Genomic DNA, 16,286 nt, shown 5'->3' with positions numbered 1-16,286 from the left:
AGCCTGCAACCATCTGTAACTCCAGTTCTGACCTCCTTCTGCTGGCGTTGCCTGCTCCATGCACATGGTACATGCAAATGCAGGTCAGACAGTCATACACAAATGTTTTCAAAAGAAAAGGAAAAAAAAGAGCATTGCAAAGAGGCCAGAGATGCAACTCACTGGTAGAGAGTTGGCCTGTACATGTCAGGCCCTGGGTTGGATCTGAAATACTATAATCAATCAATCAATCAATCAATCAAAGTTTTGGAAAGGTATTCTGTCCACCTTGTAATCATGAAAATCCAGACAGCACTTAAGAATACAGTGACTGAAGACAGGGTCACTTGTGGTGGCCGCTGCAGACGTCAGTGTTGGAGAGAGTATGAGTGACAGGGCCTTTGTGTGTTCTGATGGTAGACGAGTACTAAAAACATGAAGAGACACGAGCAAGAACAAGAAGCAGAATTTCTACTTTGAGGGCATCTGGATAACTTTCAAGAAGCTAAGAACAGTTTTGTTCAATTAAATTAGAACATGTAATTACCATGATCTGATCACGATGCCATCATACATGCAGCAAGACATCTCACTGTGAAGCTTGAGACAGCTCAATCAGCAAATGCTTGCTCTGAGAGCATGAGGACCCGAGTTCGATCTCTGAAATCCAGGCATTTAAAAAAAAAATGACGGAAATGGTGGCTGGGCAAGTGGAAATGCACAGATCCCTGAGCCAGCCTCGCCTACTTTGAAAGTTCTAGGCCAATGAGAGACCCTGTCTCAAGAATAAAGCATGAAGTATCTGAAGAGCAGCTGAGTTTATCCCCTGCCCTCCACAAGCTTGTGCAGCTACAGGTATGCATGCCTGCATGGCATGTGCACCTGCACATAGCCACCTGCACACATGCATGTGCATACACACATACACCACATTGTACCCCATCCATTTATATGATTACCATGTCAATTTAAAACAAAATAAGAAAAAAAGAGAAGAGACTCTTGTAAAAGAAGAGAGGGACTCACTCTTCCTTTCAAGCTGCTTTTAAATTCTGTGATTTCTAACTTTGCCTAAGTATTTCTTACGTACCTATAATTATGAGAAGCAATCACAACTGTGATGCTCGGGGCAGACTTGGGATTAATTAATGTTTTTATTAGAGTAAATCCTCTCTACATTTAGATACTTCAACTGAAAGAAATTTAATAGTCTCCATATTTTTTCTTGTATTTTCCAGTAAATTGGTTTAAGTGCTATGTTAGACATCTCTTAGCTCCAAGGGTTAGCCCAAGTTCTCTCTCCACTTCTCTCCCATGACTGCCCTGTGTACTTGAGAGTTATTCAAGGAGAAAATGTCTCTCTCTACCCCTGTAAGCTGAGCCTACACCAGACAGTCTGAGCAGCCAAATGCAGCCTTCCCGGCGCCAGTTCTCACTCTTGATACTACATGTCAAGACGAGCCCAGACTGATGGGACTCCTCTATTTTAACAATTGTGGTTACCGATCTTCCATCTACAGCGTGTGTTTAAGGCATAGATGGACATTCTGTGATAAAACCCTGCTCATGAGGATCTGCGAGAGTAGTAGAGGAAGCAGTCACTGGAACTTACATGCAGATCTGAACCCAGCTCTTCCTCTTGATTCCTTACATGAGGAGCACTGGGCCAGGGCTATGCTGGATTGTAGCCTGAGACCTTGCAGCCTCAGAATTTCAGAATACCATTGTATTGGTGAAGGTCTTTGCAAGTGTAATCCCACTAAAATTTGGCCTTTAGTCTGAACATGAATCCAGTGTGACTGGTGAGCTTACAAGAAACTAGAGAAGGACACAGAGGGCAGAGAAGAGCAGCAGACACAGTGAGAAGACTGTCCACCACCCACAAGGAAGCAAGGCCTGGGAAGAAACAGCCCGGCCACCTCCTTGCTCTCAGCCTGCAGCCTCAGAGCTGAGAGAGTAAGTCCACTCTGGCTAGACCAACATACTATAGCGTTTTGTTCCAGGTTCCAGCAGTTTTAGCAAGCTAATCCAGGATCCTTGTGTACACTTTCCACTCAACCCTCTTCTCTGTTCTTAGCATTTCTGGCTGTGCCAACCTTCCCATATAGGAAGCTAATGTATTTTTGTTTTAGTATGGAAGATCAGACAGGGTCTCATTGTCCCTAAGACTGGTCTCCACCCTTCTTTGGAAAGCATCTCTATTCTGAGTAGACACCTGGAGTTTCATTCCACACACAACCACTGTGCTGAACATTATCACTTCTAGGATTCCCTACAAGAAGCAATTTGGGGCCGGAGGAGAGTTGTTTTAGCTCTGAGATCCGTGGTGAGGAAGGTACAGCAGCTGGGGCTCTGACTGCTGTGGAGGAAGCATATTGCATAGCTTGTTACATTACACAGATCAGGAAGCAAAGACAGATAGGAAATGGGGTCAGGCTCACACCCCCAGAGATGGACTTCTTCCAGCTAGGCTCCACTTCCCAAAGTTTCCACATCTCCCAGAACAGAACCACCATCTGGGAACCGCGTGTTCAGACACACGAGTACGTGGGTGACATTTTACATCTGAGCCGCAGCACCTGGCATCTGGGGTCTGCTGTTCGGGCATCTACAATTCATCTTTCTGTTCCTCTCAGGCCCGAGCTGTGCCAACAATGAACCTCAGATCCACCTTGCCTGGTGATTGGAACTACTTAGGGATGATTCTAATGAATGTGACAGTTAAAACTAACCCAGAGCCTTAAAACATCTGTTGGAATCAAAATCCTGGAGCCTCACGCTCCCAGAACTGCCTATCTCACCCTTTACAAGTTCTATCCACAGGTCAGTACTGGAGAGAACAAGATAATACCCATTGCTATCACTGTGCCTCAACAGCCTGCCAGAAGGACAGCCCTGCACTTGAGAAAAGAGGAACGGAGTCCTATTGGTCTTACGTCATGCACAATGCAGGTCATTGTTCTCAGAGCTCATGAAAATGTTTGAGAAAAGGCAAAGATATATACATTTCAAACTTGAAGCCACCAATATATACATGCCTTAGCAAAGGTACCCCAGGACTGAATGAAGACGGAAGCACAGGGAGTGGACGGGCACACTTCTCTACATCCAGTGTAGACTATTTGCCCAGGCAGCCCTCTTCCACACAGATCCCTCCTAGCCTGCCCCTTCTTTCGCTGTGAGGCAGCCAGCATGCCTTTGTTCTTGTTTAAGCCTTTTCTTCCCACGGTGTTGTTTTCCCTCTATGATTTCCTGTAAACACACCCCAGCTTCTGTGCACATCCATCCCACGCTGCTGTGCATGCCTCCTCTGGGGAGTTACCTGTCATCCTGAGCCACTGCTGCTGTCATTTCCTGTTTTCAACTGACCTGGCTAAGGGATTAAATGTGGTGACGGTGCTCAATTGCTCAATACTAAAACACCAAGTGGGATGGAAATGAGGTTTTGCTGGCATGCTAGATGTAGAAAGGAGAAAGATGATTGTGCCCTTGGAAACAGAAATGCCATTTACTGTGTCCCACTATTCAGGGCTGCACTGCAGATCAGGAGCTGAAGGCAAACACTGGGGGATTAGCATAAACCGAGCTCTCTTACATTGTCTATAGTTTGCAAGTAGTGTTCTTAGGGGGAGGACATCATAAAATGCTGTTACCAGATGTTCTTTTGTCAGCCTCTAATTATTCCCCTAACTGCTTCCCGTCTTTCTAATGACATGCATCAGAAACAGCTACTAATTCATTCTCGTTGGCTCTCTCATCCACCGGAGGAGCATGTCCCTGGAACTGGGAGCTCACCATACCTGCCTCCTGTTTCCATAGACCTGACCAGTCAAACCATGCCATCAGCAATTCTAGCGGTTCGCTGTGTCAGAAAGCAGAAGTCGGTACAAACTTCACATGTGATAATCAAAGGTAAAGACTGTGTTGGTATCAGCTCTCAGAGAATCAACACAGAAAAGAAGAGGAGGAGGAGGAGGAGGAGGAGGAGGAGGAGGAGGAGGAGGAGGAGGAGGAGGAGGAGGAAAATTCAGTGACCCCCAAAGGGAACTGAGGGCTCTCGTACTCTAAAGACCTCAACTATTGTACCAGATAGGAGAAGTTCTGGTGTTGTTTCACCAAAAAGAGGGAAGATTATAGTTGACCATACCACCTTGCACAACCAGCTAGAATGTTCTCATCATAAAGAACTTGAGTATTTGAGATGGTGGACAACCTTGATGGACACACGTTTTATAACTGTAACCACAGAGAAGCACTCTCATAATTTGTCAGTCAAAGAAAAACATGGAAGATTCAGAACACCTCCCCCCTTGGAATTTGTTCTCCATATGGAAACTCTGGTCTTATTCATCACAGACCACACGATGGCATCGGCTAGAAACACGAGACTACCACTTGTAAGCAAGTGCTAACGAAATGCAGATAGAATGCCATCTGATCTTGACCATGGCTTTTTCCTCAGTGCAGTACTACAGTGAGGCTGAAAATGCGCACAAGGCTATCAGTCGTTCCCTTAATTTGTAATCTGAGGAGCCATATCGGAGGTCTCACAGATGGAATGTCTGTGTCTCCACATTCCGGCCTTTCCTGTTGCTCTAAGTCCTCTGGTTTCATTAAGCTCATCCCAAAAGTTATTTCCAGGAGACTGGTCTTTTATAGTTTGTGGTGTGACACAAAGGACCTAATGCCCCAGGAGAGTGGATGTGTCTTTTGGGGTTATGCTAATTTTAGTCTTCAGATAGAATGGAAGAACTATTTAACCATTCGTTAACAAAAAAATTGAAGGGAAAATTTTCTACTGAAGAACCATATTTTTTCTATATTCTCTAAAGTGCATATATATATATATATATATATATATATCCAAATATATATTATATATAATTATATATAACCCTTTTTTGCAATATATTATACTATAAAATAATGTACTTTATCATAACATTTTTATATATAATATAAAATGGATTATATATATATGTATTATATATAATACAAAAAGGATATAATATCCTTGCATCATATAACCTACATTACCATCTTTTGTTCCCCAGGACTGTGGTTTTGATTAAGAACACATGAGTGCTTCTCTGGAACTTGAGGCTAAATTTGTTGACTAGGGTAAATTTGTTGTTCCTTCCAGAGCATTACTTCAACTCTTAAGTAACTAAGGTAACCTTCTCTTCCTGTCGTTTCTGTGTATTATAACTTCTTTTCTGGGTCTCTAACCTAAGGCTAAACTGTCCTCTGATACTGGCCACCCCTGCATCTTTCAGTACTGCTAGGGTAAGCTCTCAGAACTCAATGTAAACTCATTGATATGGTAAGAATTTAGGGTATGCACTTGCTTCTGACACAATGACTTATCAAAAACAACATACTTGGAGGCCAAGAGTATTTTAGAAAACTAAACAAGATTCATGTACTTATTCTCTTTGTTTTTCAAGATATAAAGGTCTGCGGGGGAGTAACATTTTAAATCGGAGGTTCTCTCGTGAGCACAGAAGGACACACAGGCAATTGCTATGTGATGAATCGCCTTCACGGGGCTGCATCAGGCTGGACAGTGGACTGGCAATCTATCCGAAGCTGCCTCTGAGCTGCCAGCCACCTCTTTGTGCAATTTGACCTTCTCTCTTTAGCATCCTTCACGGCACAGCACCAGGGACGGCCGCTCACCTGAACAGTTTGAGTGCAGCATTCTAATGCACCCCAATGGAGAGCACCCAGTAACTGAGAGGAGTTTCTTAATTTGAGACATCTACAGAGCTAAACCTGACGTCAATTTCTGTGTGTCTGTCCTGAGAATGAGTATAAAAATGTAACTGATCAAATTAACTGGAATATTTTGATTGATCTAAATATTTACCTTCTTTACACATAAATTCTATACTCATAATATATCTTTTCTAGAATAAATAAAATTTTCAGTATATATAATTTAAGGACAAGGTAATTCTTTCATGTTTTAGTGCGTAGTTAAATTAGAAAATGGAAATAAAACTATTTTTAACAACCCTTAGCAGTCATGTTAATGGAAACAATCAGATGCTTCATCCAGGAGGAAAATTTCAAAATCAATTAAAACTGTTAAGTCATGCTTAACACTAATCAAGGGAGAAAGCTTTTCAATCAATATATTTCAAGTACTAAGTACTATGAATTTCAAGGAGGAATTGGAATCCTATTCACAGATATTAAAAAGGAATGCATAGATCAATGTGCCAGAAAGAATCACTAAAAGCCTGGATAAACACCAGTTGACATGTCAGCATGGGCAGAGGAAATGCCACATTGTGGCACTCTAGATGGGAGCTCTAAGTGGTTAATGACTGCTGAGAAAGACGTCAGTTCCCCTCCCCACCCCCACCCCCAGGGACAAGCTCCCGAGTAAGTTGTCCAGGAGGTGAGACTCAGTAGGTTGTATACACATGTGCGCATATGTGTGTGCATGTGTCTAACAACAATAATTAAAGAAGAGTTCATGGATTTGGGAAGGTGGGGTGCGTGGGAGGAGTTTGATGTGAAGAGGGGGTGGGAGTGATGTAGATACAGCTCATATATGAAGTTCTAAAACCTTATTTTTTAAAAACAAGAGTAACATCTTTGAAGACCTATGAGAACTGATGTACTGATACCGAAAAGTCCACATAGCAACTTCAGACATTTTACATCTGCTATCACCTGAAAGTCTGACCAGTGCTAGAAGCAGGGCATGAGGCAGAAGACAAGGTCATGGGCTTAAGTATCCACCATCCATGAAGCTAGAGAGACAGAAAGGGAGAGAGGAGTGGCTGGCTCCTTGTGAACCATGAGAGGCAGAGAATAGAGTGGGATCCTGAGTAGGTTTCATCCCCAAGAAACTGTATGTGGCTGCGACGGTGAGACTGAGCACCCAAACAGAACAGTATTTGAAAGTTTATATGGATTTGCATTGGGATGGAACAGACAGGGAGAGAACATCCACAAACACTCAGGCTATCACTGGGACCAGTGGAGGCTGATACCTAGCCTCAGGGCTCCAGGACAAGTGAGCAAAGGCTTATGGGAATCTCAACTCTGACCCAGTTCCTGCTTAACTCTCTGTCAACAGTTCCCACAACAGTGCCTGCTGTGGACACTGACCCTGCCTAAGAGACAGCAGCATGCTGGTTCTCTAATTCCCAAACAGAGTACCCGGCAAAGAGGCACATGTGAGGTGGATGAGACCCGAAGTCTCGAACTTGAGAAGCAGCTGTACAAATTACCAGGTAAGTAGATCAATAAAAAGGACTTCAAAATAGGCTTAGGTATATCAACTGTAGCTAGAGTTTTCCTGCCTGGCCCATGGTCAGGGCAAATCTCTCTCACCTGCCAGTCCCACAGCCCTCAGACCCAACCAAGCAAACACAGAGACTTATACTGGTTACAAACTGTATGGCCGTGGCAGGCTTCTTGCTAACTGCTCTTACAGCTTAAATTAATCCATTTCCATTAATCTATACCTTGCCACATGGCTTGTGGCTTACCAGCATCTTCACATGCTGTTTGTCATCGTGGCAGCTGGCAGTGTCTCTCTGACTCAGCCTTCCACTTCCCAGCTTTATTCTCCTCATTGCCCCACCTATACTTCCTGCCTAGCCAACGGCCAATCAGTGTTTTATTGATTAATCAGCAACACATTTGCCATACATCCCACAGCACTTCCCCCTTTTTTGTTTCAAAAAGGAAGGTTTTAACCTTAACAAAGTAAAATTACATATAATTTGGGAATTTGGGCATAGCTTCTCTTACTACTTCCTGCTGGAGGGGGGCGCTGTGTCTTATGGGGAAACAAAGAAAATTTTAGAATTATGGAATAGTCCATGAGGCTGTATCATCTGAGCCAGATGCTTTCAAACCATTCTAGATGTTGGATCATCTGGGCCATGGTGTCATTGGAGACCTTCAGGGGGTCTTGGCTGGTCAAACCTGATGTATCTTAATCTGGAACAAATCCATAGCCTTTGGCTTTCTGTGGGAACAAATGCAGAGTCTCCTTTCCAAAGTAACATATCCTTATATCCAAATTTTGAAGTCAAGGTATCTCTAAAATATACATTTTGGCATAACTCAACAGCTTTTACAATCAAATGTTTTTCTGCAGTTAAAAATCCCAAAGACAACACAATCCAGATTCTCTGTGTAATATCCATTTTTACGTGGCTTATTTTTTATACTACCTTTACTGTCTCTTTAATGACTTTATTTTTTAAAACTATGTATTTGTTTCTATAACTCTATATATCACCTTTTTTTCTCTTTCAAGCCTACGTATCTTTTACACATTGTAAACTATTATATCTGAACCTGTTTTATTGTGAATCTATTGCTTTAAGCTGCAGCAGCTGTGGCTGCTGGCTTCACCCACCTCAGCCTCCCAACATGGCAATGGTACAGTACGTTTACCGCCAGCTCTGGGAGCTATCGGGGGATCTATGCTTTTATCCAAGCAGCGTGTAGCCCAGAAACCTCCTTTCTTTGTTTTGTACTAGCAAAGTCTAAATCCACCATGCAGCTTAATGTGCCATTTGCAGAGGCCTGATTCCCGCCATACTGCAGGTTGAGCACGCACGCCAGGAACCCACCAGTAGCTGAAACCAGCAGCTGCCGCTCATTTGAGAGAGACAATTAGGAAGCTGTTTTTAGCTCCATTTTAGAATCTTTTTTCTCAATTTTTAGGTGAAAACTCTTGCCACCACGTTGGACACCATTTGTAGCTTGAGTTTTCCTGCCTGACCCACAGTCAGGACAAATCTCTATCACCTGCCAGTCCCACAGCCTCAGACCCGACCAAGTAAACACAGAGACTTATATTGGTTACAAACTGTATTGCCGTGGCAGGCTTCTTGTTAACTGTTCTTACAGCTTAAATTAATTCATTTCCATAAATCTATATCTTGCCACATGGCTCGTGGCTTACCAGGATCTTCACATACGGCTTGTCATGGTGGCGGCTAGCAGTGTCTCTCTGACTCAGCCTTCCACTTCCCAGCTTTATTCTCCTCCTTGCCCCGCCTATACTTCCTGCCTAGCCAACGGCCAATCAGTGTTTTATTGATTAATCAGCAACACATTTGCCATACATCCCACAGAAAAAGAAAATAGGGAAATTTATAAAATATAACTAAACTAGCAAAATAATTTGACTTTATAAGAAATCAATTGATCTCTTAGAACTGAAAAAATATATAATAAGTAAAACTCAGAACATGATGCTTGGACTGAAGAACAGGCAAGGCACATGGAGAAGGATCTGTAGGGTAGAAAATACGGGGCTGGAGAAATAGCTGGAGTCAAGCACGAAGAGGAACAGGAATGGGAACGTTGAAGGAGAAAGTACTGGAGATACAGCAATGCCGTGTAAGGCGTAAACACGAGAGCAGTGTTCGTTCCAGAGGCCAAGAGACAGTGCGGAAGAAATATCTAAAGAGAGCTTGTTGAAGATTTGCCAATGCTTCCAAAAGATGTCACGCCACAGATCAAGGAGCTGCGTACCCACCAAGCAGAGGAAATACAGAGGAAACTGCACCTTGACAGAGCAGAGCCAAGCAGCCATCTGAAAAGAAGGAAGCAGAGATCCTGAAGCAGCCGGGCTGGGGGTGGAGTGACATCCCTCCCCTCACCACTTTCAAGTGAGCAGCAAAAAGTCTGACACCGGCTTTAAGTAGAGAAGTAGAAGACAGGAGATGGCGAGTTAAAGAATGGATGCTGGACTAAAAGTCTATGCCCAGTAAAAGAAGATTTAAAATGACAGCCAAAATAAATGTTTTCAGAGAGAGGGACCGTGTGTGTGTGTGTGTGTGTGTGTGTGTGTGTGTGTGTGTGTGTGTGTGTGTGTGTATGTGTTTATGGAAGTCAGAGCAGAGTCAACCTCACATGTGCTCTCAGGTGCTAGCCACCTTTTATTAAGGCATGGTTTCTCACCGGCCTGGAACTCTCCAAGCAGGCTAGGCTGGCTGGCTGGCCAGAGAGTTCTTCCAGAGGGTTGCTGCCTGTACCTCCCCAGAGCTGGGATTCTGAGCATGCCCCACCACACCAGGCTTCTTCACATGGGTGCTGTGGATCAAGCTCAGGTCCTCCTCCTGCACAGAAGAAACAGTGAAGAGTGTCGTCAAAGGGGATGTAGTCCTAGACATGTGCACAGAATGGAAAGTGAGATGAAACAACACAAGAGTGAGTGTGTGGGTAAGTCTGAGTGAAAATAAATCTGCAAAGCACCAGAGAGTAAACACCATCGGCTCCCAGGCAGGGTATCCTCTGCCACAGATACTCGGTTCCAATTGGGGTGCAAAAGGAGACAGGCTGTATAAAATATCAGCAAATTCTTATTGACAATACAGACATCAGGCTATATTTCACTCAAGAACTGTTATTCACAAACTTGGGACATAAAAACCACATTAATGTGATGTGAGGACTAAGTATGTATGGAGATGGATAGATATCCATGTATCTCTATATATGTTTGACATTAATTATAAAGAGGTGCACATATTTTTATATTTTATAGATATTATACATCTATGCAAGAGCACATATATCCATACATAAAATACATAATTCTATATATCTAATTACTACCAAGTAACTGCAACCTATGACACCAAAAACATTCAGGCGTGAGGGACTAATGAATTTAAAGCCCATGAGATCTCAACGTTGGAATCAACAGATGTACATCCTCCACAGTAGCTCACTTCACAAGCTTCTCCTGTGTGCTCATTTCTGTCACTGGGAACAGGGAAGAGAGGTCTATTCTGGAGCATGCTTATTTTCTTTACTTGGGACCCATGGTTGCTTTCCTATATGCAATGAGTTAATGCCATGCACACTTCTGCCTTTTTCATAAGACACTGCCAGGATGATTAGTCACTAAAAATTATGACAGAAACACTTTTCTTCACTTGGCATCTTAAAGGAACAAATACCTGGACAAGATTATCTGAGTCACACACAAACACACACATGCACACACTCACACAAATACACACACACAATATACAACACAAGCACATGCACACATATACACATAAATAATACCCATACACTCACATGCATATACATGTGCATGCACATACACACACACTACACAAATATACACACAAACATACCACATGTGTGAACAAATATATACACATACACACTATTGCTGTGGGATGTTCTGTATGGCAAATGTGTTGCTAATTAGTCAATAAATAAAACACTGATTGGCCATTGGCTAGGCAGGAAGTGTAGGCGGGACAAGGAGGAGAATAAAGCTGGGAAGTGGAAGGCTGAGTCAGAGAGACACTGCCAGCCACCATGATGACAAACAGCATATGAAGATGCCGGTAAGCCACGAGCCACGTGGCAAGGTATAGATTTATAGAAATGGATTAATTTAAGCGATAAGAATAGTTAGCAAGAAGCCTGCCATGGCCATACAGTTTGTAAGCAATGTAAGTCTCTGTGTTTACTTGGTTGGGTCTGAGCAGCTGTGGGACTGGCAGGTGAGAGAGATTTGTCCTGACTGTGGGCAAGGCAGGAAAAGTCAAGCTACACACTATAGACATATATGCACACAGACACACCATAGACAAATACATATGCACATATATACATACACTAGACAAATGCGTACACAAACATACCACAAACACAAACTACACAAATACATATACACCCTACTCACATGTACACACACACACACATACTGCACAAATACACACACATACACACCACATACACGCAGGAGTAGCTGAGGCAAAGCCAGGTGATTTCTTTGCCCTAGGACCCTATGGGACAGAATCTCAGCACCATGTGCAGTTCTGCTGCAGAGACCGTCTGGGTGGTGGCTGACGCAGGAGACGCACACACCTGGCTGCAGACCGACATTTAACGCTGCTTGAATGTCAGCTTTCTCTACAGTCTAAATCCGGGGAAGCATCTGCTGCCCTTTTTCTTCCTCACACGTCATTTGAAGAGACAAGAATCTTAGGATGCTCCCGTGGGCCAGCAGGGAAGAGGCCATTGTTACCAGACAAAATGCCTACTTGGGGGTTACTCAGAGCATGGGCCCCCATAGGATCCAGGCTGCATTAAAAACAAAATTGTCTGCTGGAATAAGTTATGGCTGTAATAAGTTTTCTAGATTCTTCCATGATTGATCAATACTGGTGTAAATGTGATAAATGAGCTCTAGTAAGCAATGAGCATGAATTATTCCCCTTGCTACGGCTCAGTCCCTACTACGATGGACTCTTCAGTCAGACGGGTACCCAGCTTGAACTGTATCCTGTGGTATCACCAAATCTAAGCCCAACAAATTGTCAGATATCACAATACAAAGTGACTAGACATAGGGAATGGTCTCTTTCTCCTAAGGGAAAACACACTTATAAACTGATCTTTCAAATGTGAGTAAAACAAAATAAAAATCAAAGCACGCATTCATTTCCTGGATAGAGTGGTAGTGGTGAGTCACTCAAATATGAGGTATTCTGCTATGAAAAAGCATTTTACAAATGATAAAATTGGACTTTATGGTTTAAATGTGCTTGGTTCATTGTTTGAATGTCATAGAATTAACTTGAGTTGAGTGCCTAGGAAGAATCAACGTGAACATTCACAATGTGGTATTTTGTGCCCAATAATTAAACGTCACTTGTTCATTTCCACTCAAGCAGGGAGATGGGTAGTTCTTACTCTAGCCACTGTGGACACATCCTGGTCTCTCTACTCAACAATTCCCCATTAACCAATGAGAGGCCTACTTATCCAGGCTTTCCACATAGAACTGCGTGCTTTGACTCATTAAAAGAAAATATATTTTTTTTTTACATTTCCAATGGCCTAATCTTTAACCAAAGCAACTTTCAATGAATACCCAAATTAGTCCTGCCTAATACATCTCCCTTCCCATCCTGTGCTGAGGCACAGTGACTCACCGTAACTCCGCTCCACTCCTCTCCCCTACCCTAGGTCACCATTTAGCTCAATAGTGCTGACTACACATAACTGTTATGGTTGAATTCTCGCTGCAGAGCGTATGGCCATCTTCTCCCTGAAGATCACATGACCATCTTCTCCCTGCAGAGCCTATGGCCATCTCCTCCCTGCAGATCACATGACCATCTTCTCCTTGAAGATCACAAGACCATCTCCTCCCTGCAGATCACATTACCATCTTTCCCTGCAGAGCCCATGACCATTTTCTCTGCAGGGTCCGTGGCTGCCATCTCCCTGAAGAGTGCATGGTCATCTTCTCTCTGTGTCCTTTCATCCCCCACTCTACTTGCCTTGGAGAGTTTCTCCTCTTGGTCTCTTAGGCTTTTTCTTCTTTACCTGTTCTATGCCCCACGGTCACCCAGGAAGTTTCCAGATGTTCAAAAGGAGCTTAGAGAGCCGCACTGAGTGCAGCTCCTGCCCCTTGTCCTTTCGCTGGTGCCCATCTCTCTTTTTCCACCTCCACAGCCGATCAAGCAGCTGTGCGTGCCTTTCCTCTCCTTCTCTCACTTGCACCCTCACGAGCTGTGCCTTGAATTTACTCTTCCACGTCCCTTTGGTGAATCTGGCTTACACGTATCACGAGGCAAACCCACAACTTCCTGTGCTCCTGGGGATCATCTCTGCTGCCAATGTGAAAGTGGCCCACATGTCAGGACAACATAAGCCCATTCCACCCCCAGTGCTTCCTGAGGAAAACTCCCTTTTGTAACTTCTAATTACAGCTTTAATCTTCAATGTCCCCCCAACTAATCAGCTTACAAATTTCAGCATTTTTGTGATCATCTGTCCCTCCGTTTCTTCTACTCAAAAGTGTACACTGAGTCTCTGCAATGTGCTAGATAGCCTTACTAGTGAGCAATGCAAGCACACAGCTTCCTGAGAGGAAGCTGTCGTGCAATAAGGGAGGTGAACGTAGAAAGGACTGCAGCCTCTGCTGTGGAAATCCTCTCTGCACATTAGGATTAGAATGGATTTGGGGCAAGTGAGGGACAGTTCTCTGACATTCTTCAAAGAACTCTAGACTCATTGGCTCAGTGACTTCTAGAAAGACCCTACTTCCAAATATAGACACACAGGTCAGGGACTTGAGAAATGAAGGAAGGGTACGGTTCATTTCACAGCAGGAATCATTGAAATAAAGGCGTACATTGATTATCTTAAAACATGCATCATGAGTCCACATCAAATTTGTCTTCAATGGCATTTCAATAACAGCAACTAGACAAATAAGCAAATTTTAAGTATTTATAAAGAACACCACTGGCCTGCTGTGTCCACTCTAGTTATATGACTCTGAACTGAGAAATCGGGAAGAAACAACTTGGTCAAAATTTATTAATTTATTTATGCCTTCATCCTGTTACTCAACACATATTGATTGAACTCATCTTGTGAACTAGTCATTGTCTTAAGCTCTAAAAATGTAACAATAAGCAAATGGGCACTACTTTTTGTACATGTGGAGGTTTTATTTCAGTGTGAGAAGACAGATGGGTAAAGAAGAGTTAACACAACCTCAGGGAGAGATAACCACATCAGTGGTAAGGGGACACTGAAAGAGCTTCCTGCTTGAATTGGAACTTATTGCCCTGCATCTGAGTGAAACTACAGAGAGGTGGTCAGGGTGGACCAGCTCTCAATCTGTGCAGACCGTTAGAGAATCTACTGAAAAGCACTAGAATGAAAGGCCTGCAGGAATGGAGAAAATCCAGCAGACACACAAGAAAAGGGTATTTGCAAGTGTCTTCATTGGCTTCTCTGTTGCTGTGATAAAACAATATTTAATAGAAACTTGGAGAAAAAAGGACTGATTTGACTTGCAGGCTACAGTTCATCATCAAAGGAAACCAAGAAGTAACTCCTGGCGGAAACCTGGAGGCAGGAACTGTAGCAGAAACCATGGGAGAATATATTTACTGTCTTGTTCATCGTGCCTTGCCCAGCTTGCTTTCTTATAGCACTCAGGACTACTTGCCCAGGACTACTTACCTCACCCACAGTAGGCTGGGGTCTTCCACATCAATCATCAACCAAGAAAATGCCCCATAGACATACTCATAGGCCAGTCTGAAGGAGGAAACCACTCAGTTGGTGTTCCCTGTTTTCATTTGACTCTAGTTTGTGCGCAGTTGACAAAAACTAGCCAGCACAGACTCAGAGAAATAAACAGTCCCTCCAATGCTGCTGAGAAGCAGATTAGACCATGGGACCTGGGGAATGAAAGTTGTTGGTGGCCTTGATGAAGCCAATGCCAACAAGATTGCTGGTCAAAGTGGTGCTCGATATGTACCCAAAAGAGAATGAGAGGTGAGAATGGGAAGGCAGAAATAGGCCTTCTTTTTAGGAAATTGACTTTAAAGGGAGCTGTGAAATGGGGTAGCAGCTGGGGAGTGGTTCTGTTTTGGAGGGATATTTAAATGAGAGGGAACACAGCACTCTTATAGACTGATGCAAATGGACCTAGAGAAATTTAACATTTGATTATGTAAGTTCAGGAGCAAAGTTCCAGAAGACAGCAGAAAGGGGGGGCATCCAGTGCATACATGGGTATTTAGGGCCCGGACTTTGCTAGGACAAGGAGAATTCAATTCCTGTCACTGGAAAGATGCCAGAGTTTCTGGGTTCAGAGCAAGTAATTGGAAGGTGGAGGGTGGAGGAGGAGATAATGTCCTCTGAAATCAGGAGCAAGACTGTCCTTGGGAAAACCTGCACATATGGACAGCAGTGTGCCTAAGTCCCTCAGCAAGTGATCTTGAAAGGCTCCATGGCATGGATATTTCTTAAGAGAGTTTGGAATGCTAACAAATGTGAGAAGGAACACAGGAATATCTGTGACCTCCTCAATTTCCAGAGAATAGTTAAGGTAGATGGTGTTCCCATACCTCAGCCATGTTTCTGAAGAAAAATAACATTTTTGTGCTTTATATAACCTTGAACATGCTTTTCTATGAGTCAGGCTTCTCTACTGAACTATAAACTCATAACTCGGTTATCAAAAGAGCTGTAATAATAAAAACAAGCCTTGTGGAAATTGCACTCGAGTGCTCAGCTGCCTTGGGTCTCCCAGTTTCCCACTTTGTTTTTCCAACATTTATCAAGAAAGACAATTTGGCCAACCTCTCATAACCCCCTTTAACCTTTCTCCCTTTATAACACTATATTTTCCCTCCTTGAGGGATTCCCTCCTCCCCTTAGGTCCCTTCTAGCTGTCTATCTTGGTAGGGTTTCTATTGCTATGATGAAACACCATGACCAAAGCAACTTGTTGAGAGAAGAGTTTATTCAGCTTATACTTCCAC

This window comes from Peromyscus eremicus, chromosome 11 (assembly GCF_949786415.1).
Source record: "Peromyscus eremicus chromosome 11, PerEre_H2_v1, whole genome shotgun sequence".
Taxonomy (NCBI): domain Eukaryota; kingdom Metazoa; phylum Chordata; class Mammalia; order Rodentia; family Cricetidae; genus Peromyscus; species Peromyscus eremicus.
This window is presented reverse-complemented; position numbering follows the sequence as displayed.